At 46.8% G+C, this 23,302-nt stretch overlaps 1 non-coding gene and 1 pseudogene across 1 annotated transcript; one reads left to right on the top strand and one right to left on the bottom strand.

The window, feature by feature from the left end:
* The window catches only part of LOC127042487 (zinc finger protein 420-like), a 75,393-nt pseudogene that overhangs the window by 13,117 nt on the left and 38,974 nt on the right, over positions 1-23,302 (top strand).
* On the bottom strand, positions 12,571-12,652 carry TRNAS-AGA (transfer RNA serine (anticodon AGA)). The gene has a single exon. It is a non-coding gene; the product is annotated as a tRNA-Ser (tRNA).

Genomic DNA, 23,302 nt, shown 5'->3' on the forward strand with positions numbered 1-23,302 from the left:
GAGGCTCAACTTAAATGTATACCCTAAATTAAGAAACACAGCAAAAGAACTAAAAAAAAGAGTCACTGTGGCTTAACAACCATGTAAAAGAAGCAGTGAGAGATAAAAAGGCATCTTTTTAAAAGTGGAAGTCAAATCCTAGTGAGGTATATAGGAGAGAGCATAAGCACTGCCAAATTAAGTGTAAAAATGTAATAAGAAAAGCCAAAGAGGAGTTTGAAGAAGGGGCTAGCCGAAAACTCAGAAGGTAATAATAAAATGTTTTTAAGTACATCAAAAGCAGGAAGCCTGCTAAACCACCAGTGGGGCCCTTGGACGATTGAAATACAAAAGGAGCCCTTAAAGACGATAAAGTCATTGCGGAAAAACTAAATGCATTCTTTGCTTCAGTCTTCATGGCTGAGGATGTTGGTGAGATTCCCAAACCTTTTGTGGGTGACCAATCTGTGGCAATTCCTCAGATTTAAGTGTCAGTAGAGGAGGTTTTGGAACTAATTGATAAACTTAACTGAAACAAGTCACCAGAACCAGATGGTATTTACCCAAGAGTTCTGAAGGATCTCAAATGTGAAATTGGGGAATTATTAGCTATGATTTGTAACCTGTCCTTTAAGCCGGCTTCTGTACCCAATGACTGGAAGATTGCTAATGTAACACCAATATTTAAAAAGGGCTCTAGAGGTGATCCTGGCAGTTACAGACCAGTAAGTCTATTATCTGTACCAGGCAAATTAGTTGAAACAATAGTATAGAATAAAATTGTCAGGAACATAGAACAAAAATTGTTGAGCAAAAGTCAACATGGTTTCTGTAAAGGGAAATCATGTCATACTAATCTATTAGAGTTCTTTGAAAGTGTCAACAAACATGTGGACAAGGGGATTCAGTGGACATAGTGTACTTAGATTTCCAGAAAGCCTTTGACAAGGTACCTCACCAAAGGCTCTTACATAAATTATGTTATCATGGGATAAGAGGGAAGATCTTTTCATGGATTGAGAACGGGTTAAAAGACAGGGAACAAAGGGTAGGAATAAATGGTAAACTTTCGGAATGGAGAGGAGTGGTGTTCCCCAAGGGTCACTCCTTGGACCAATCCTATTCAACTTATTCATAAATGATCTGGAGAAAGGAGTAAACAGTGAGGTGAGGTGGCAGAGTTTGCAGATGATACTTGTGACGATGCTGTTCTGGTGGGACCCAACTAAGAGTGCCAATTCAGGACAAATTGCTTAAAACAAGGCAGTTGCAGCCCAAGGCTGGGATTTTTCCACCTCTAATGCAAACCAAACCAGCCAGACAAAGAGGATGTTGGTTTCACCCCACTGGTTAATCGCAAGTCACACAAGCAATTCCCTTAGACACTCCAGTCTTCCAGTATCACCACCAGTGCACTCGTCCTGGGGATGAATGGTTATGAAAACCAACACCCAATAAAAGAAAAAGGTTCTCTCGATCCCAAATAATCAAGCCCCAGACCCAGATCAATATACACATCAGATCTTACCCACAAATCACGCTGTTGCCAGTCCTTTAGAATCTAAAATCTAAAGATTTATTCATAAAAGGAAAAAGACAGAGAGGAGAGCTAGAATTCATAGACTCTAGGACTGGAAGGGACCTCGAGAGGTCATCGAGTCCAGTCCCCTGCCCTCATGGCAGGACCAAATATTGTCTAGACCATCCCTAATAGACATTTATCTAACCTACTCTTAAATATCTCCAGAGATGGAGATTCCACAACTTCCCTAGGCAATCTATTCCAGTGTTTAACTACCCTGACAGTTAGAAACTTTTTCCTAATGTCCAACCTGAATCTCCCTTGCTGCAGTTTAAGCCCATTTCTTCTTGTTCTATCATTGGAGGCTAAGGTGAACAAGTTTTCTCCCTCCTCCTGATGACACCCTTTTAAATACCTGAAAACTGCTATCAATTGGTTAAATGGAATCAATTACATGTAGTAATGGCAAAGTTCTTAGTTCAGGCTTGTAGCAGTGATGGAGTAAACTGCAGGTTCAAATCAAGTCTCTGGAGTACTTCCCCCTCTGGGATGGGTCAGTCAGTCCTTTGTTCAGAGCTTCAGTTTGTAGCAAAGTTCCTCCAGAGGTAAGAAGCAGGATTGAAAAGAAGATGGAGATGAGGCATCAGACTTCTATGGGCTTTTCCAGGTGTAAGAACACTTCTTTGTTCTTACCGTGGAAAATTACAGCCAAATGGAGTCTGGAGTCACATGGGCAAGTCCCTGCATACTTTTCTGAGTTACAAGGCATATCTGCCTTCTCTCAATGGGTCAGTTGAATAGCTGATGGCCCTTAATGGACCATCAAGCATGCTAGGCAGAGCTAACACCAACTTGTCTGGGATGTCTCCCAGAAGCACAGCAGAAGTTCGAAATACAGACAGTGTAGAGCCAATACTCATAACTTCAACTACAAAATGATACATTCATATAGACACCACAATTACTGGTTTTGGACACCTTATATGATCCTCTTTACATAAGATTTGGTGCCACTATTTATTAGGAATATGAATAGGAATTATTTAAAAAGGGATAGACAGTAATACAGAGAATATATTATTGCCCTTATATAAATCAGTGGAAATAACTAATTTAGACCCCATCATTCTGTATGTATAGTTGGGATTGTGTTTTCCAATGGGCTGCACTATGTGTTATCCTGACGTCTAGTACTGCTGAGATCCTGCATTCAGTAATATCCCTGCCCTTCCTGTTCCCTTTCTCCACTGAACCCCACGCTTATGTTTCCAGCTTCTCCAGGACTCTCTCTTTGTCTCTGGACCTCTCTGTCAGCAAGAAGCAGTGCCAGGGAGACAAATTTCTGGGACGTGGATTTACTTTGTGTGTTTTAGGAGACTTTTTGAAATTGAGTGTCTGTGACATAAAGCACAGTACGATCTGGACTGTTGAACAGCTCTGTCCCCTCAGTTCCCCAAGCTGGGGTGCCTTTTCCACTGCTCTACTGTGAGAGCAGCCACTCCTGGGCAGTTCACAGGCAGTCTCCAGCATGTAACTCACTCCCAGCTACACAGTTTTGAGTGCTGCTAGTCAGTGACTCACAAATTACAGTACCTCACAGGAGAACCCCAAAAAATTCTCTGCTCCCAGACTTCCCCCAGAAATGTGCATCTTGCACTGTCCAGCACACTCCTGAAGAATGGGAGCTCATATGAAATCTGTTGTTTCATCAGTGGAAAGTGACATGCATCAGCCTTGTTATTCCAAATGGAGTTTCCAAAACACTTTAATCCAAACACACTGGTTTGATTAAAAAAAGGAAACAAAATTATTAACTACTGACAAAAAGATTTTAAGTGACTACAAGTAATGAGGCATAAAAGTCAGAATTGTTTATGGAAGAAAAGCAAGATAAAACACAAACTAATGTTTAACTAACAAACCAAAAGGGATTTATAACAAATGTTTCTCTCAACATCTGCTGAGACAGGCTGGTTTTCCTTTCAGCCAGGGCTCCCCCTAACCTGCCCCTGCTGCCCACATTCAGTTCTTCAGGAGTTGTCATGAGCAGAGGAAAAGGGGAGAGAGAGAGAGAGAGTCCCATGCATTTTCCTCACCTTTTTTTATAATTCAGTCCTTTGTACTAGAAACCACTTCAGTTCCCAGCTGAGTCATGGTGCCAGGCTGTCATAGATACGAGCTTGAAGTGTCCCTGTGATGGAATGTAAATGTCATCTTCACGCCTTCCCCCTCCTGGAGAATGGCTGTTTGACCAGCTGTTCGCCTTGCTGTCTCTGAGAAACTTAGGGTTAGGGATGCAGCTTTTTCAGTAACATCATACTGTAAAATCTCATAACTTTACATACAATGTTGCTACACATTTTAATAGGAGGATATTGAGTAGATTATGTCTTTTCAAATGGTACTTCACAAGCCATACAGTGATAAATGAAGGGGAGGGGAGGGATCTCCCTTTTATAAACACCCAGCCAGCCAGTTGGCTGTAAAATCCCTGTTGTTGCGAGTTCTCTGCTTGCTTTACCTTTAAAGGATTAACAAGCCAACAGAGTTTTGTTTTTTAAAAAAAAAGTATTGGGCACCTGACGAAAAGAGCCAATGGAAAGGCTAGAACTTTGTTAAATGGGAAAGTAACTTTCCCTTTGTCTGTTCTCCGGAGGAGACATGGAGTAGCAATGCTGTGTAAGGCTTGAAGCAGGTATGAAAATTCATTTTTCATACCTAGAAGAAATGATTTGGATAGGGAATGTTTGGACAGACACATTCAGGTTTTCTTTTTTAATTTTGGCTTTCGGATCTCCTCTGTGCTGTCTCAGATGCTTTAGTTTGCTTGTAAGCTTTAAGGTGAACCCCCAAGAAAGCCAGAAGCAAAAAGCCTAAGTTCCAGATGTATTGTTTTCCTTTTCAATTTTAATAAAAAATTTACCTCTTTTAAGAACAGGATTGGATTTTTGGTGTCCCAAGAAGTTTGTGTGTGTTGTTTGATTAGCTGGTAGCCACAGCTAATTTCCTTTGTTTTCTTTCTGAGCTCTTTCATGGAGGGGAGGTGAAAGGGCTTGAGGGTGCCCCCAGAGGGAAGAATTCTCAAGTGCTCCTTCCTGGGTCCAAGGGTTTGGGGGTTTTTTGCATTTGGGTGGTGGCAGCATTTACCAAGCCAATGTCAGAGAAAAGCTGTAATTTTGGGGGTTTAATTCAAGCCTAGAGTGGCACAAATTAATTTGTAGAATCCTGTCGGGCCCCCACTTTCTGTACTCGGAGTGATAGAGTGGGGATTCAGCCCTGACACATACTATGAACAAAATTGATCATAATTTTCTAAAAGGGTGAACATAGGGAAACAGACTTGCACAGTGTGTGTCTGTGTGTTCCCAACATATATGTGGGTATTACAGTCCCTCACAAGCAGAGTGTTCGGCATCTTCAAACACTGGGGGAACCGGTCCTGGGAATTCACTGGTTTATTAAGTGACACTATATGGAATTGAGAGACACTTTATATTATTGTTATTATTTTATTATAAATACTGTGGCAAATTGCCGGTACTGTTATGCTGGGTCTCACGCTTTCTCTTCTTTGGGGAAGGTTCAGGGTGTCATTGCTTGCCTCTGAATCGGTATTTTAATTACCCCCCTAGTGTCCTTGAGGAGGGGAGTGGAGTGGGAGGGACCTGGGCCCACCCTCTTCTCCAGGTCCCAGCCCAGGAGCCCTGAGGTTAGTGGTGAACCACTTGAACTGGCGGTTCCTTCCCCCTGCTCCTGCCCTTCAGCTTGTGGGGGCTTCCTGCCCTCCCTCTTTACAAGCCAAGTGCCCCTTATCTAGGGTCTTGGACTTCTTAGCCCACTGCATCACTTCTCCAAACTTTCCACTGCTTCTCTTCAAACTGTTCTCTGCTCCAGTACCAATCCTTTCTGCTCCAACTCCTTCCCTGTCTGATTGGACCAGGGGTCTTTATCAGGCGGCTGACTGCAGGTGCTCCAATTGGCTTCAGGAGCTCTAGTTAATCTATAGCAAACTTTCTTCCCTCTGCAGGGAATAAGGCTCCCTTCTAACCCTGTCCTGCTGCCCTCTGGCCACGCTGTATTACACTGTGTACTGAGAACTGCAAGGCTTGTCCATGCCATGTGCTGTGAAGCTTGTGTTCGGGACACCCGAAGTAGAAGCCACTTGGCAAAGGGAATATAAAGGGCATCTGCATCCTCTCCAATTTGTCTTCAATCCCCCTTCCTACCTCTAGAGCAACTTCTCTACAAACTGAAGGCTTGAACAAAGGACTGAATAATGTGGATGTGTACCAGGGGAGCCTTTCAAGCCAGAAACTCACCAATACTGCTAAGAACCAGATATATAGATTTCTGAATGTGTCTGACTGCTTTCCCATTTAACAACTCCCTTTTTCTTTCTTTCTTTTATAATAAACCTTTAGTTTAGATGCTTTCTTGCTTATAAACCTTTAGTTTAGGTGCTAAGGATTGGCTGGCATCACAGTATTTTGGGTAAGATCCAAACCCATAATGACCTGGTAATGTGGCTGACTCTGGGGTCAGAAGAACACTTTGTTTATGTGAGCAGAGTTTTTAAATAACCTCTCACTGTGCTGGACCTAGGTGCTGATTGGGAGTCAGAGAACTAGAATGCAATAAAGGGGGCCGTGTGATTTCTTGTTTCAATTTCTCGATAACCAGTGTGGGGGATCAGAAGCACAGTTTGTGACTGGTTGGTGAGTTTAATTTCCGTGTTAACCACCAGTTTGGGGAGCCTCTGCTCTCCCTTTTTCAGCTTGCCCTGGTCTTGGCATTTTCAGTGAGGACTAGCCCAGGCACACCAGGTCTCACTAAGTCTTAAAGTTAAATTAATAGAATGTTTTTTATGACAAAGTTTGATGAAATCAACAGAACTCCTTTGTCTTCTTTCATCTGAGCAGGTTTTCCAGTTTCCAAACCTGATGTGATCTCCCAGCTGGAACAAGGGGAAGAGCCATGGGTCTCAGACCTGCAGGGTTCAGAGGGAAAACAGACCCTGAGATCTCCCTGCAGAGGTGAGGAAACATTAAACCAACTCTGAGTGTGAAAGTGCCTGAAGAAAACATCTGGGATGCCCTTCAAAGCCCTTGAGAGGTCTCTCAGTTCATTATTATTGCCAGCAGGGGTCATATCCTCAGGGTAACTATAGCTCATGGCTTCCTGTAGATTCTAGCAGACACAAGGCAGTAGCTTCCTCTCTTCCCCTTGAGAATTTGGATGGGATTTAAAAGCCAAATTGATCCCCTCCTCTCTCCTGTTTTGGGGAAGAGTATGGGGAGTTCAGTTTGTGATTTTTATTTGACCTCCCTCCAGCACTTAGTTTGTTTTGGTTTTTCACTTTTCATCCCTGTTTGAGGTTTCTGTCTTTTTCACAGCAGGTGATGCAATGACATGTGAGAAAAAGGAGCAGAATTCTCAGCAGAAAAATGTTCAGCAACTGGATAAACACAGAGCATTATTGCAAAGATCAAAAAGCAATGTGTCCAGGAGTCATGAGGAGGAAAAATCCTGTGAGATTCAGCACAGACCAGAAATAGAGCAAGGAAAGCAGCCAAGGGAGAAATTGGGTAAACGTATTTCCTCTCAGGGAACTCAGAAGGACCTCAAGGAAACCACAACAAAGCAGGAAATCATCATTGGAAAGAGAAAAAATACATGCACAATGTGTGGAAAAAACATATGTGACTACTCAGCCCTTCTTAATCATCAGAGAATCCACACAGGCGACTGGCCCTATGAATGCTGTGAACATGGGAAAAACTTTACTCACAGATCATCCCTTTCTGTTCATTGGAGAATCCACACAAGGGACAGGCCCTATGAATGCAGTGAGTGTGGGAAAATTTTCACTTACAGATCAGACGTTTCTCAACATCAGGGAATCCACACAGGGGAGAGGCCCTATGAATGCAGTGAGTGTGGGAAAAGGTTCATTGACAGATCAGCCTTTTCTAAACATCAGAGAATCCACACAGGGGACAGGCCCTACGAATGCCGTGAGTGTGGGAAAAACTTCACTAGCAGCTCAGCCCTTTCTGTTCATCAGAGAATCCACACAGGGGACAGGCCCTACGAATGCAATGAGTGTGGGAAAAGCTTCATTGAAAGATCAGCCCTTTTTAAACATCAGAGAATCCACACAGGGGAGAGGCCCTATGAATGCAGTGAGTGCGGGAAAACCTTCACAAGCAGCTCAGCCCTTTATGTTCATCAGAGAATCCACACAGGGGACAGGCCCTACGAATGCAATGAGTGTGGGAAAAGCTTCATTGAAAGATCAGCCCTTTCTAAACATCAGAGAATCCACACAGGGGAGAGGCCCTACGAATGCAATGAGTGTGGGAAAAACTTCACTAGCAGCTCAGACCTTTCTAAACATCAGAGAATCCACAGCGGGGAAAGGCCCTATGAATGCCATGAGTGTGGGAAAAGCTTCATTCAAATATCAGCCCTTTCTGTTCATCAGAGAATCCACACCGGGGAGAGACCCTATGAATGCTGTGAGTGTGGGAAAACCTTCACTAGCAGCTCAGACCTTTCTAAACATCAGAGAATCCACACAAGGGAGAGGCCCTACAAATGCAATGAGTGTGGGAAAAACTTCACTAGCAGCTCAGACCTTTCTAAACATCAGAGAATCCACAGCGGGGAAAGGCCCTATGAATGCCGTGAATGTGGGAAAAGCTTCATTCAAATATCAGCGCTTTCTCTTCATCAGAGAATCCACACAGGGGAGAGGCCCTTTGAATGCTGTGAGTGTGGGAAAACCTTCACTAGCAGCTCAGACCTTTCTAAACATCAGAGAATCCACACAGGGAAGAGGCCCTTTGAATGCTATGAGTGTGGGAAAAACTTCACAAGCAGCTCAGAGCTTTCTGTTCATCAGAGAATCCACACAGGGGACAGGCCCTTTGAATGCCGTGAGTGTGGGAAAACCTTCATTAGCAGCTCAGACCTTTCTAAACATCAGAGAATCCACACAGGGGAGAGGCCCTTTGAATGCTGTGAGTGTGGGAAAAACTTCACTAGCAGCTCAGACCTTTCTAAACATCAGAGAATCCACACAGGGGACAGGCCCTACGAATGCCGTGAGTGTGGGAAAACCTTCACTAGCAGCTCAGCCCTTTCTGTTCATCAGAGAATCCACACAGGGGACAGGCCCTACGAATGCCGTGAGTGTGGGAAAAACTTCACTAGCAGCTCAGCCCTTTCTGTTCATCAGAGAATCCACACAGGGGACAGGCCCTATGAATGCCGTGAGTGTGGGAAAACCTTCACTAGCAGCTCAACCCTTTCTGTTCATCAGAGAATCCACACAGGGGAAAGGCCCTTTGAATGCTGTGAATGTGGGAAAACCTTCATTAGCAGCTCAGCCCTTTCTAAACATCAGAGAATCCACACAGGGGACAGGCCCTACAAATGCAATGCGTGTGGGAAAAACTTCACTAGCAGTTCAGACCTTTCTAAACATCAGAGAATCCACACAGGGGAGAGGCCCTATGAATGCCGTGAGTGTGGGAAAAGATTCATTCAAATATCAGCCCTTTCTGTTCATCAGAGAATCCACACAAGGGGAGAGGCCCTTTGAATGCTGTGAGTGTGGGAAAACCTTCACTAGCAGCTCAGCCCTTTCTAATCATCAGAGAATCCACATGGGGGAAAGGCCCTATGAATGCTGTGAGTGTGGGAAAACCTTCACTAGCAGCTCAGCCCTTTCTCAGCATCAGAGAATCCACACAGGGGACAGGCCCTATGAAAGCAGAGAATGTGGGAAAACCTTCCCTTGGCACTCAGCCCATATTAGCCATCAGAGAATCTGCAAGGGCGATGAACACCATAAAAACCTCTAGGGCTATCAATTTTTTTCTTTAATACTTTTCCTGTTTCCCACATAATAACTTTTTAAATCTGTTTGAACGGTTTGCAGCACTGTTATCCCTCAGCTTGTCCAGATGAGTGGCCCATTTATGCCTTTTGTAGCTTGCCTTCTTTTGAAGCGGGCCCATTTGTCCTTTCTATCAACTCAATTATCCCGTGAGTAGTTGGAGTGTGCCCTTCCTATGAGGAACCAGGGAGCGTCACACTTATACCATTCCTCCTATTGCAAAGTTATTGTTAGAGTCACCAATGATACAGATTGTATCATTGCCAGTTGTTCTCACGTTGCTTTGGGTTGTGCTGAAGAGCAGTTATATTGGGAATTTTTCATATTATAGTTAAATAAAGAGGAGCAGGGAGGAAAAGTGTCATTTCAGCCTCTGTGACACTGGAAGGAGATGGGGTGACTCAGAGATTCCCTTCTTCCCCATCACTCCAGAACTGTTACCTTTTGGCTTCCCTGTGCAGAGTTTATTTTCATCACATTCTATCCTTCCACTTCTCAAAGTGTCATATGAGGAAGAGTTCTCAGCTGTCTGTGCTTGGAGATGATGCTTTGATTTCTTTAATCCTCTATCAGAGTCGCTATGACTGGAGATGAAAGTGTCAAAGACCTGGGAGGGGAATTTAAATGGATCCCAAACATAGTGTGGTTATTTGGCATTTAAATTCCAGGTTTCATCTATTGGTAAAGCCACTTCTGGCAAGGGGACTATTTTTTCCCCCATTATGGGGATGCTAGGATATTTACAAAATTGTAAGTAACATAACTGACTATTGAGAGAGTGCTGAGTGAAGCTGCTTTGAATGGATCAGAGGAGAATGTGATGGGAGAATCTCTTGTCCTAATTTGGAATAATCAGATGTAACCTGCTCTGGAATTTCTCTTGATGCTTTCATTGTCATGTATTCTGTCTCTCTGTGATGTGGGTTTCTATCTTTCCTGAAGGTTGTTTGCTCACTCAGTTGGATATTAGCTCAGTTTGATAGGACGTAGCTCAGATTTCTTGGAGAATTTCAGAGAAATTAGGACTTTAGGAAATGGTCATTTGTCACTTCAGCTTTGCTTTTTCCCCACCCCTCCATGATGACACGGAGAAAGTTCAAGTGCAGTTCTGTCAACAGTGGAGAACTCTCCAATTCACTGCACATGCTAAAAAAGAAACAGCAGTGATTTAAAATCTCCATTCGGAAATGGTGAACAACAGCAGAACCCCAATTAACTGAAGGAAGTGCATATGATCACACTGTAGTTCAATTCTTTAAGTCAGTATTTTCTCAGATGATTTGGGGAGAGAATTCCACATTAAGTGATTTTTAACTTGGCAAAATGCCAATGTATTTGGTTCCTGAAGCATTTTTGTAACCAATGCCCCACAGAAGATCTTTCCTAGCTAATCGTATGGTATTCGGAATATTCTCCTTCACGATGCAGATGTGGAGGAAAGAGAAGTGGTATTTTTGTTGAATTTATCCTTAATAGATGCTCAAATGTGTATAAAATGAAATCAACGTTGGAAATCTAATAGATGCAGAAAAATAGCAGTTGTAAAATAGAAATTCTAGCTCTGGTAACGAAGATTCTGATCCAGGCCTGTATCCAGTCCTTTCTGCAAGAATATCCAAAAAATATTGTTTCACTTCATAAATACAGTTGTGTGGCAGTAAATGATGACCCTAAAGTTTCATAAAAGCAAAGAACGCTGAACAAAAAAGTATGGGAAATACAGATGTATCTGAGAAAATGGCTTGGAATGAAGGAAGACAAAAATTGATCAGTCGAGAGAAAAGGCACTGTTTCCCCCTGGTTTGGAGCTTCTCTCACAACTACTGGAATAGAAAACCTAAGCAAATGGTGTTCTATTGTTGCAAAGGAGATTGAAGTGAGGCCGTTTTCTCCAGATAAAAGAAAATGTTCATGTCAGGAGTGGGATTTGAAACTACTTCTCTGTGCAGAGACCAGAACACTTAAGAGATAGGAAGAGAGAGTCTTAAAATTGGCACTTTAGACCAGTCCACAATCCTAATGCTACAAAGGATGTGACTTATCAACCCTAGTTTTCATTAATATTTGATGACACTCTTTAGGGAGGTTGAGATGGCACATCTCTTTCAACTCCTAGAGACCTTCTACAGCACAGCTGATTTTTAGACACACTCATCCGGACCTAAAGTTACACGTTTCCTGGAGCTCCATGAGTTCTGCGGTGTTGGAATCTCCCTGCTCACGTTTTAAGTGAACAAAAGATGGTTGCTGGCATGCTGAGAAAGTAATGGTGACCCTCAAAATCCTGCCCTGGGGGCCAGACAGTTAAGCAACCAGCATCCACAACCTCTACTGTGATAGCATCCTGTCCGGCAACAGTTCACTTATCAAGAGCTGGGGTGTGAAATCCTCATTTCTTTGTTCTATCACTGTAGTCTCCACTTTCCTATTGCTTGTCTGTATAATCTCTGTCTGGTTCTGTGATTGTTTCTGTCTGCTATATAATTAATTTGTTGGATGTAAACTAAGGTGGTGTGGTATAATTGGTTAGATAATCAGGTTACAATATGTTAGGATTAGTTAGTTAAACGTCAGTAAAATGATTGGTTAAGGTATAGCTAAGCAGAACTCACTTTTTACTATATAGTCTGCAGTCAGTCAGGAAGTAAGGTGGGGAATGGGAATAGGGGTAGGGGAATTGCAATTATGTTTTGCTAAGGGGGGGAATAGGAACAGGGAATGGGAACAGGGACACAGGCAAGGCTCTGTGGTGTCAGAGCTGGGAAGGGGGATACTGAGGAAGGAAATTGGAATCATTGCTTGCTGGAAATTTACTCCAATAAACATCAAATTGTTTGCACCTTTCAACTCCATGTATTGCTGCCCTCTGGTCACGCGAGAAGGCCCAGAGAATGGGAGGGTGATGGGATAACAAGTACGTCTTTCAGAGTGTGAAACCAGTACCAGTATCATTAATCTTACCTAAGCCATGGTTACATAGTGCTAAATGAAAGGAAAGATTGTTCTCTCAAGGTAGCTATTACAGGGATGGAAAACCCCTCCACTCACTGTAGCAACTGTGTCTATTCCACAGTGCTGGAGCAGAGTGAGACTAGATCTGGCTGCAGTTTGATGCTGTGGATGTTCAGGCACCAAGACAACAGCAATGACCACACACTAATGCTACCGTAGTTGGCAGGATTTGAACCTGCATAAGGAGACCCCAATGGAGTTCTCATCCATCGCCTTAACCACTCAGCCACAACTACTTGATGTACAGGGGCTTCACTACACAATGATTCTGTTCTCACAAAATTGTCACTTCAAATTGCTCAGACCAGCTCCCCCCCAGCACACTCCTGGCTGTGCATTAGTGTAAGTGTGTCCGTGGCTGAACAGCAAGAGTTCCTGCCCATTTCCCTTTCGGCTGGAGCATGGTTAGAGAGTGTTTGCGGTTAATGACATTGCTATTGATTGTTGTTCATTCCCCACACTGACAATTCAGACCGTCCCTTTCCTATTCGAATCTCCACCAGATCATGCCAATGGCCGGGGACAGGATTTCTCTGGGGCACTGATATATTTCAGGGGATTGGTGCGTAAGCTCAGCCTTGCATCCATCGCTGATGTTTCTTGGACCGACAACAGCAGCGTAAAGAAAGAGCTGAGCCAATATCTCACTGTCGGAGGTAAAGGTGGCCACGTCCTCTCTGTTACCTCCAGGGGAATAAGGCAGCGCTTCAAAGGAAAACATTAGAAATGGTAGGGGAGAAATAGGAAAGGAAAAAGCCCCTTTTCTCAGGAGATATAAACTCAACTCCCTCCTGTCTCTTATCACCAGTGGATTATGCCTCCCTCCTTGTGATGTGTAAATAAAATAAAGAGGAGACAAGGTGGTTTGGCGCAATCAAAGGTAAGTGTAGTCAAGGTAAAGGTACAGAAAACTGGGGGAACAGAGGAAAATGCAAACAATTAATACAATGAAACTGACTGGCTTTGGGAGCTTAACGCTCAGGCCCATAAACCCTCCCTTGGAAACTGGAAAACACTAAATGATGCTCCAGCACAGAAACCTTTCCCCACTGTTCAGGTGCAGTGGATCCCACGTGCCGGCGTGATGCCCAGGACGTTCCACTCTCCAGGTGATTTAGAGCCGTTGAGGAGGAGCACTAGGGAGTCCAGACGACGGCTGGGTTTTGTCGCTGGCAGGGAGGCCCTCTGGGATGCTGGACACCAGGAATGCAGGATGGCAGGAATGGTGGTGACAGGCCTCCTATTCCTCAGTCTCACGGCGGGACTGAGGGGGTTCTTCACTCTCCAGCTCGGGAGCACTGTGAAGACCCGACCGTGGACGGGTGATTCAGAGATTCCCTCCTTCCTCATCACTGCGCAACTGTTAGCTTTTGTCTGAGCCAGGCAGAGTTTATCTTCATCACATTCTGTCCATCCACTTCTCAAAGTGTCATGTGATGAAGCATTCTCCGTTGTCTGTGCTTGGAGATGATGCCTTGACTTCTTTAATCCTCTATCAGAGTTGCTATGACTGGAGCTGAGTGTCAAAGACCTGGGAGAGGAATTCAGATGGATCCCAAACACAGTGTGATCATTGGGAGTTTAAATCCCAGGTTCAATTTATTGGTAAAGACACTTCTAACAAGGTAGCTGTTTTGTCCCCCATTATGGCACAAGTTTGAAATATGGGTAGCATAGAGCCAATATTCATAACATCAACTACAAAAATGAAACCTCCAGCAATAGGAGGGAGGGATAGCTCGGTGGTTTGATCATTGGCCTGCTAAACTCAGAGTTATGAGTTCAATCCTTGGGGGGCAACTTAGAGATCTGGGGCAAAAATTGGTCCTGCTAGTGAAGGCAGGGGGCTAGACTTGATGACCTTTCAAGGTCCCTTCCAGTTTTAGGATATTGGTATATCTCCAATTATTACCTTTAGCATAATTATAATCAGCCAATCAGAACCTCTCCATAGACCCCTTACACAACAACCTTTCTACAATATTGGCTACAAATATAGAACAGTGGTCTCAACGGTGATCTATACAATTACAGATTATGTCAACAACATCACAGGAGGTGACACAGCATCGGTGAGACTGATACTAGAATACTGCCTCTAATTGTGGTGTCCTCATTTGAAAAATATGTGAAATTAGAGCTGGGTCAGCAAAGAGCCACCAAATGTTCTGAGGGCTGGAGAAAAATGCCTTCTAGTGAGCTCTAATGGTCTCGTCTGGCCATGACGTCGACTAATTTCTGAAAAACTGCGTGTAGCATTGGGAACAGCATCTGATGTTTTCCTGTCTAGCCGGCTTGCTGCCTGGAACGAACGCTCCTTGAGTGGGGTGATCCCCAGGGAGTAGCTCAAACCTCCAAAGTGCCTGGCCAGGGGCAGGACATTGGCCCAGCAAGGGAGGAGTGTGGCAGTGACATCACAAAGGCCTTTTGCAGGACCTCAGACTATTGGTCAACGGTGGTGGGGAGGTGGTGACCTCACAGAGAGATGCTGACATCAGCCAGGCAGGACAGGGGCAAGGGGCCAGGGAAACCTCAGAGACCCCTGTGGCTTTGCTTCAGCAAGTCTCCTCCAGGTCTCTCTTTGAGGACTGAGAGAGTATTTGGGTTCACATACATGAGCGCCAGGAGGAACCTCTTCCAAGTTTTCTCCTTCGCTTTTCCTGATTTTACTAGAAAACAAATGTCTCTGTTTAGAAGGTAAGAGCCTCCTCGAGGTTTGAAACCTGTTCAGTTTGATCCATCTGGTGAGAGTTGAAATCTAGGTGTGGAAAACACGAGCTTAAGGAGGCAGAATTTTATTGCGCACCTGGGATTTCTCCCCTTAGAATCACTGGGGACATTAGGGTTTGTCCTTTTTGTTTCACCTCTTCCTCCATCCCTCCCTTCCTCCTTTCTCTTCTTCTCTTGCTTCCTTTGTCCTTTTACCTGTTCCCCTCTGAACACAGGGAGGGTGTGTGTGTGTGTGTGTGTGTGTGTGTGTGTGTGTGTGTTACAGGGAAGTGCTCTGCAGCTCCCACTGTGGGAGGTCCACCCAAAAATGTGGGGCTGAAATAGTGCTCGGACAGTGATCCCCACCAGTGACCTGGGCCATCCTTTGGGCTCTCTGGTGAGAACCCTCAGCCTCCCATCCCCAGTCTGTATCCTGATTGTCTGAGCAGGGGGTTATTGGCAGGGAGGAGACTCAGGTCCTTGTTGTTCTTTTTTAAGACCAATGAAATAAGTCAGAACCAGTTCTATGTTTGATGAATTTTGCTGCTTCTCTGCATTAATGGTCTCTGAGCAGTTCATGATTCTCTCTAACATTGCAGTTCTCCTCAAATACTTGCTGAATAATTACTGTCACTGTTGTTGGTCTGGAGCTCATCTGAGAGCACTTTACTCAGGTCATTCAATGTATGAAATTCAAGATCCAATGGTTAGTTTGAAAATCAGGGCTCTTAGGTCCTATTCCCAAGTCTGCCACTGGCTGGGTGTGTGACCTAAGACAAGTCAATTCTCCTTCCTCAGCCTTAGCTTCTCCCTCTTTCAAGTAGAGATAATAATGATCCGCTCCTACCTACCTCACAGTGCGTGGAGGCAGGGGCGGTTCTAGGATTTTTGCCGCCCCAAGCAAAACAAATTTTGGCTGCCCCCACCCCAGCCCTGGGCTCCCCACCATGTGCTCCTGCTCACCGAGCCCTGGGCTTCCCCCCACCTGCAGCCCCCTGCCACCCCAGCCCTGGGCTTTCCCCCCACACACCCCGTGCCAACAACATAGGTTTGTTCTCCCCAGTACGCCGAGGCTGAGCTGCTCCCGTTTATACTCCATCTCGAGTTGGGGCATGCCCAGAGAGGGTGAGGGGGTGTGGCCTCTTCAGCCCACAGGGTGCAGTTAACCCTAGCAGTGCCAGTGCAGTGTTGATACACCTCATCACAGACAGCATTTCCCAAATTTTGGGATTAGCCAGATCTCTTCAGGAGTAACCTCCTGTAGGGACTGGGTCACAAATACCTTGGGAACCAAATACCTGGGCATTTTGCCTAGTTCTAAGTCACTTGCTGTGGAATTCTATCCCTGGATGATCTGAGACAATATTGACTTAAACAATTGAACTACCCTGTGACCATGTGCACTTATTTCGGTCAGTTGCACCATTTGGGGCCTGCTGCTGTTCACTTTTTCAGAGTGGAGATTTAAAAACAGACTGTTTCTCTGATAATATCTCCAGCAGCTTAGAGTATTCTCTCCTGTTGACTGAACTGCATTTGAATTTTCTCCATGTCATCATGCAGGGACAGGGCAAAAAACAAACCTAAAGTCAAAAAGTGATGGTCATTTGTCTGAAATTTCCCAATAAATCTGAGCTACAATCTATCAAACACCACTAACATGCAGGTATATGACCAAGGAGCCTTCATGAAAGATAGTAAACCCATATCACAGAGAGGTAGAAGACACTTTCCATTTTCATTTAAAGTGAAATTCCAGACTAATTTATATCTGATGTCTCAGAATCAGGATGAGAAATTCTCCCCTGATCCGCTGAAACCTGCTTCACCCAGCGCTGTCTCATTAGTGTTATTTACAGAAGTTTTAGCACCTTCATAACAGGCGGAAAAAACAGCCGACCTTCCCAGAAGTGGCTTTGCCAATAGAGGGAAAAGGGGATTTGAACAGTGCTTGGGATCCATTTGAAATCCCCTTCCAAGTCTGTGACACTTTCATTGTCTACCAGAGTGACTCTGATTTAGGATCAAAGCCCTACAAGCACCACTCCCAAGCATGGAGAGCCAAGAACATGACCTCACCAGACACCTTGGGAAGTGAAGGAATATGAAGGTGTCATAAACAGATAAGTTAGAGTTAATAGAACAGAAGTACTTCATATCTCTTTTGCCTGGAAAGGGTTAACAAGAACAGTGAGCCTGGCTGTCACCTGACCAGAGGACCAATCAGGGGGCAGGATACTTTCAAATCTTGAGGGAGGGAAGTTTTTGTGTGTGCTGTTAGTGTTTGGTTGTTGTTCACACTGGGGGCTCAGAGGAACCAGACGTGCAACCAGGTTTCTCTCCAATCTCTCCGATACAGGCTCTTATAAGTTCAGAATAGTGAGTACTAGGTAGATAAAGCTAGTTAGGCTTATGGTTGTTTTCTTTATTTGCAAATGTGTATTTGATTGGAAGGAGTTCAAATTGGTATTTTGCTGAAAGGATTTTAATTTGTACTTGTATACTTAGGCTGGGAGGGTATTCCCAGTGTCTATAGCTGAAAGACCCTGTACCTATTCCATCTTTTTAAATTTACAAAGATAATGTTTACTGTTTTTATTTTCTTTAATTAAAAGCTTTTCTTGTTTAAGAACCTGATTGGTTTTTTATTCTGGTGAGACCCCAGGGGACTGAGTCTGGATCCACCAGGGAATTGGTGGGGAGAAAGGAGGGAAGGGGGAGAGAGAGGTTAATTTCCTCTCTGTGTTAGGATTGCTTTCTCTCTCAGGGAGAATCTGGGAGGGGGAAAGGTGGATTTTCCTCTCTGTTTTAAGATTCAAGGAGTTTGAATCACAGTGATCTTCCAGGGTAACCCAGGGAGGGGAAGTCTGGGAGAGGCAACGGTGAGGGAAAGGGTTTACTTTCCTTGTGTGAAGATCCAGAGGGTCTGGGTCTTGGGGGTCCCCAGGCAAGGTTTTGGGGGGACCAGAGTGTACCAGGCACTGGAATTCCTGGTTGGTGGCAGCGCTACAAGTACTAAGCTGGTAATTGAGCTTAGAGGAATTCATGCTGGTACCCCATCTTTTGGACGCTAAGGTTCAGAGTGGGGAATTATACCATGACACACCTATTTACTCAATTTAGAATTCTAGGGCTGCATAGTTTCCTCTTAAAATGAGAAAACAGCATGAAAGCTACAGTTATTAATGTAGCCAAGAAGGATACATTAAACGTAATTTCAAAATGACTGATGACAAATGTCTAAAAATGATTCTGCTGGGTGGGAGATAAGGCAAAAAAGGGGGGCAAGGAAACTTGGAGGATGAATAAAGGTATAAAGTTATTACTGCTCAGGTTCTTCAGAGACCCCACAGCTTCTAATAACCCAGGGGACAGGATTCCTTACCCAGCGAGGTCACCGTCTCATAGTTCTCCTGCATGACATCCCTGTAGATGGCTCTCTGAGTGGGGTCCAGCAGAGCCCCCTCTTCCCTGGTGAAATACACAGCCACTTCCTCGAAGGTCACCGGCCCCTGAAAGAGCAAGAGTCCAACACTCAGCACCTGCTGCCCCACACTCATGGGGGAGAGGAGCCAATCAAATGGAAGCTCTGGGTGGCTCACAGTCACAGTCCCACCCCACCCCACTCAGAGCGGCCAGGAAACACCAGGGTGAGGGGACGAAGTGAGAGCCCCTTGTCTCTCCCAGCAGATCCATCACCCCCCTACTAGCCACAGACGGATACAGGAGATGGAGGCCCTAGCCGGGTGCAGGGAGAGCTCGCTGGCAGGGAGCCCAACACTGTTCTCATTGTAAAGAGCTGGACAGGGCCAGACTTAGTGGGGAGCAGACTACATGACGGTCCTGGGGGGCCTTGCTGAGGGGGTTCCTCCAGCAGGAGTGTCCTGTCTCTCCTCTCCCCACTTCTCTTCAGCTATCTGCCCTACAACTGTTCCTGCAGCCCTGCCCCCTCCCCACACTTGGAGCTGCCCCTGCCAAGCTGCTCCCAGGAGCCTCCTGTGTGCTGCGCAGGGGGGCCTGCTGATGTCGGGGTGGCCCCACCCTCCTGCCTCTGTGCCCAGTCTCTGCTGAGCTGAGCTGGGGGGGACAAGATTCTGTGCTGCTGCCTCTGGGTCAGGAGTGGGAGCTGCTGGCCCCTGCTGCTGTGTGAACGAGCCTTCGGACTAGTGAGTGCCGCTGTGCTGGAAATGACAGCGGGCTGTGTCTCACACTCCCCTAACGCACACACACACACGCCCCACAACAGACACTTCAATTACTGTTCTTACTTCTTTTTACTTCCTGTCAAAATGTGCAAAGTACGTATAGTCTCTGTAATTTTATTCTTTCCCATTCAGTCAGGATGACAGTGCTGTTAGTTTAGCTTTCTAACTGGTCTGTGCATTTCGTCATTTTATTTCTGTCCTGTGCTTAAATTCAGTTCTTTGAGTAACTAGTTCTAAAATGCCTCACCTCTCCTGGCTGCAGTAATTATCATTATTACTGTTAGTAACATATTGTGCTTTCTCATTCATTATTTACAATGGTACAATCAAATAAGAGACTAAAATTTGCTTGTACTTACCTTAGCTGGGCTTGTTTAAAAAAAAATTAGCTAAACTCAAAACTTCAGACACTGTGCAGATGAAGATCATTTATCTTCAAACTGTATTTTTAAAGCTGTCTGTAAAGTAACTTAAAATTTCTATGAAAATAAATGCAGCTTCAAGTATCATACTAACAGCAATGATGGAGTCAAATGCTAGTGAGTCACATACATGGTTGTGATATGCAGAGAACCAGGCATATGCAGGGCAGTGGAGTTTTTATAGCACGTTGGGGCCTTAGAAATAAAAAGATTAAGACCCCCCCCCACCAAGCCTCACTGGTGAGTGCCCCCTCTGCATCTCACAGCAGCCGCTGGTTAATCAGGTCGGACTCCAGCCCTGGGAGTCTGGTCCGTTTTCCTAGCCCCACCTAGGTGGGTTGTTTCCTGTCCCACTAATTAGAGCATTTCCACCCTCTAACCTCATGGGTCTGCTCCTAGAATGGAAGCTGCATATTAAACAAGTCCCAACAGGTTTGCTACACCCTGTCCTCCTCCCATTCTCCACCCTGGGAATTTTTTGGCTTATTCCAACCTCCCAACCAGACTGCCCAAACCTCCCACCTCCTGTGTATTTGCTGTCCCTCCCCTCCAGCAGGAACCCACCAGCCCCCTCCACCGATAATCCCTATCTGAACTGGCTCCTCTGCAGCCATTTCCCTTCCCTGTTCCATGGGAGGATGGGATGAGCTGGAGCGAAACATGGACGACATCCTGCAGCCTGGCAGGGCGAGAAGGGCGATTATGGAGGTTTCAGAACAGGCTTTAGTTCATGTCACATCACGATTCCCCCAGGATCTTTCCCTGCACAGACACAGCCTAGATTCTGCCATGCTGGGAATATGCTCCATCTCTATATTGCAGGGGAGACATGCCCCTCCTGCCAGGCTAAGCCCACAGGGAGATTTTTCAGCCTCCCCAGTAATAAAGTCTCTGAACAAAATGCTAGAAAGGAGCAGAAGCAAAGGGGCTGGGCAGGCTCCATAGGGACACAGGCTCCTCCCTTCCCCTCCTGTTCGGCCATGTCCTGTTTTTGGCAGAGATCGGTCACCCCATCTCCCCCACAGAGGCAGCCATGTCTGCGGGCTCCCCCAGCTAGCACCTACTAACCACCACCCACATTGGGGGAATGACACAGGACAGCAAATTCCCACCTACCCAAGGACAAATTGCTGCAGATAAAACGGGCTGGGTTCACATCCCAAAGCTGAGCAGAACTGAAATGGCAATTGGACAATTACAGAGAAAATAGGGCAAAATAAGAGACTAGAGAGTCAATAATTGTAGGGAAAACAAGGGAATCTCCTTGGATTATCTAGCCACATGTGGGGAGGGGAGAGAAGGGGAAGAACTAGAGAGAATTGTTATCAGGTTTTGTGCCCGAAAGAAATGGCACAAACAGGAAAAGGATGCAAGTAGCTCACCCCCGTGACCATAGGCGTGCGCAGCACATTTCATTACGGTGTGCACCCAGGGAGCCCCGCCCCATCCACTGCGTCCCCCTTCCTGCCCCCTGGCTGCCCCCCTCAGAACTCCCAACCTGCCCCTGCTCCTTGTCCCCTGACTGCCCCCTCCTGGGACCCTGCCCCAACTGCCCTCCAGGACCCATCCGCCTATCTAAGCCTCCTGGCTCCTTGTCCCCTGACTTCCCCCTCCTGAGATCCCCCCATTGTAACTGCCTCCCTAGGATCCTACCCCCTACCTGTCCCCCTGACCCACACCTCTGCCCCCAGACAGACCCCCGGGACTCCCACGCCCCATCCAACCTCTCCCTACCCCCTGACAGGACCCCCAGGACTCCTGACCCATCCAACTCCCTCTGCTCCCTGCCTGCCCCAACCCTGCTCCACCCCCACATCTCCCAAACCCTCAACCCATCCAACCTCCCTGCTTCTTGTCCCCTAACCGCCCCCTCCAGAGACCCCCCAACCCACTAATCACCCCCCAACTATCCAACCCCCCCACCTCCTGGCAGTTCTGTCTCCTCGCTGCTGCCCCCCGCACCCTCAAAATGGCAGAGGAGGTTCCCTCTCCTTCGGTGGGAAGGTTGCCTAGTGGTTAAGGCACAGGACTCAGGCTCAGGTGTTCTGGGTTTGAGTCTCTGCTATGCCACAGACTCCCTGCTTAGCCTTGGAAAAGTCACTGCACCTCTTTGTGCCCTAGAGCCCACCTGCCAAATGGGGCCAATGCTGATCCTGCCTCCTGGGCTAAATCCATTCATGGCTGGGTGACGGTGGGGGAAATGGAGATCCCAACATGGGGAGATTGGGGCTGAATTTCTCCACAGTCAGAGAGTGGGAGCCAGCTCCACAGGGGGGATGGGAGCGAGAGGGGCTCAGGGCAGCTGCACACAGAGTGGTGTCAGGGCTTCAGCCTTGCAACTTCTGCCACTAAGGTGGCTGGGGCTCCCGGGCTGGGGACTTCAGGCCCACATCTTCTGCCAGGGTCCAGGGCTTCTCCTCCCTGCCCCAGGGTGGCTCCTCTCCCCCTCCATCCCCAACAGTGCAGCTCCTGCTGGGGTCTGGGCTTCTCCCCCACCCACCACCTCCCAACCCTGCATGGCTTCTCCTCCCCTGCCCCAACCTGGTGCTTCTCCCCCTCCCTCCAGCCACTGCAGCTCCTGCAGGGGCCCATGGCTTCTCCTCCCCCCCGTCCCCTCCCAAGCGAGGCTCCAGTCCAGTCGGAGGCTTCTCCTCCCCCACTCCAGCTCGGCTCCTCTCCCCGCCCCCTGCCAGTATCTGGAGCTTCTCCTCCCCCCAACCTCCCACTGCCCCCAGCCCCAGCCTAGCTGGGCTCCCCGGGGCACCCGATGCTGCTGTGGCCAGAGCCGAGCCTGGCGGGCGGGGAGCAGCGATTCACGTGGAGGCCATGGCAGAGCCATCAGCCCGAGAGGTACGGGGCAGGTATCTGTGGTCCCACAACCTCCCTAAGCCCCCCAGCCACCCCTCTAGCCTGAACGTAGGTATCTGTGCCACCCACGAACCCAGTAAGCCCCCCAGGGACCTCTCGAGCCTGGACATAGGTATTTGGGTCCCCACAAACCATCTAAGCCTCCCCAGCGACCCCTAAAGATGGGATATAGTTATCTCTGCCCCCCAGGAACCCGTAAGGCCCACAGGGACCCCTGCAGCCTGGACATAGGTATTTGTGCACCCCAGAAACTCCCTAATCCTTCTCAGAACATCTCCAACCTGGACGTAGGTGTCTGAGCTCCCCACGAACTCCCTAATCCCCTCCGGGACCCCGACAGCCTGGATGTAGGGTTATGTGTGATCACAGCCCCTCTATGCTCCCCAGGAATATCTACAGCCAGGACATTGGTATCTGTGCCCCCCACGAACCCGAAAAGCCCCCCAGGGACCTTTACAGCCAGGACATTGGTATCTGTGCCCCCCATAAATCTCCTAAGCCCTTCGGGACCCCTCCAGTCTGCATGTAGTTATCTGTGACCCCCAGAAGCCGCCAATCCCCTCGAGTCCCCTATACCCTGGACGTAGGTATCTTTGTCCACCCCGATCCCCTAGGTATCTGTGACTCCAGCGAACCTCCTAAAACACCCAGGACCCCTCCAGCTAGGACGTAGGTATCTGTT

This window comes from Gopherus flavomarginatus, unplaced genomic scaffold (genome assembly GCF_025201925.1).
Source record: "Gopherus flavomarginatus isolate rGopFla2 unplaced genomic scaffold, rGopFla2.mat.asm mat_scaffold_459_arrow_ctg1, whole genome shotgun sequence".
NCBI lineage: Eukaryota > Metazoa > Chordata > Testudines > Testudinidae > Gopherus > Gopherus flavomarginatus.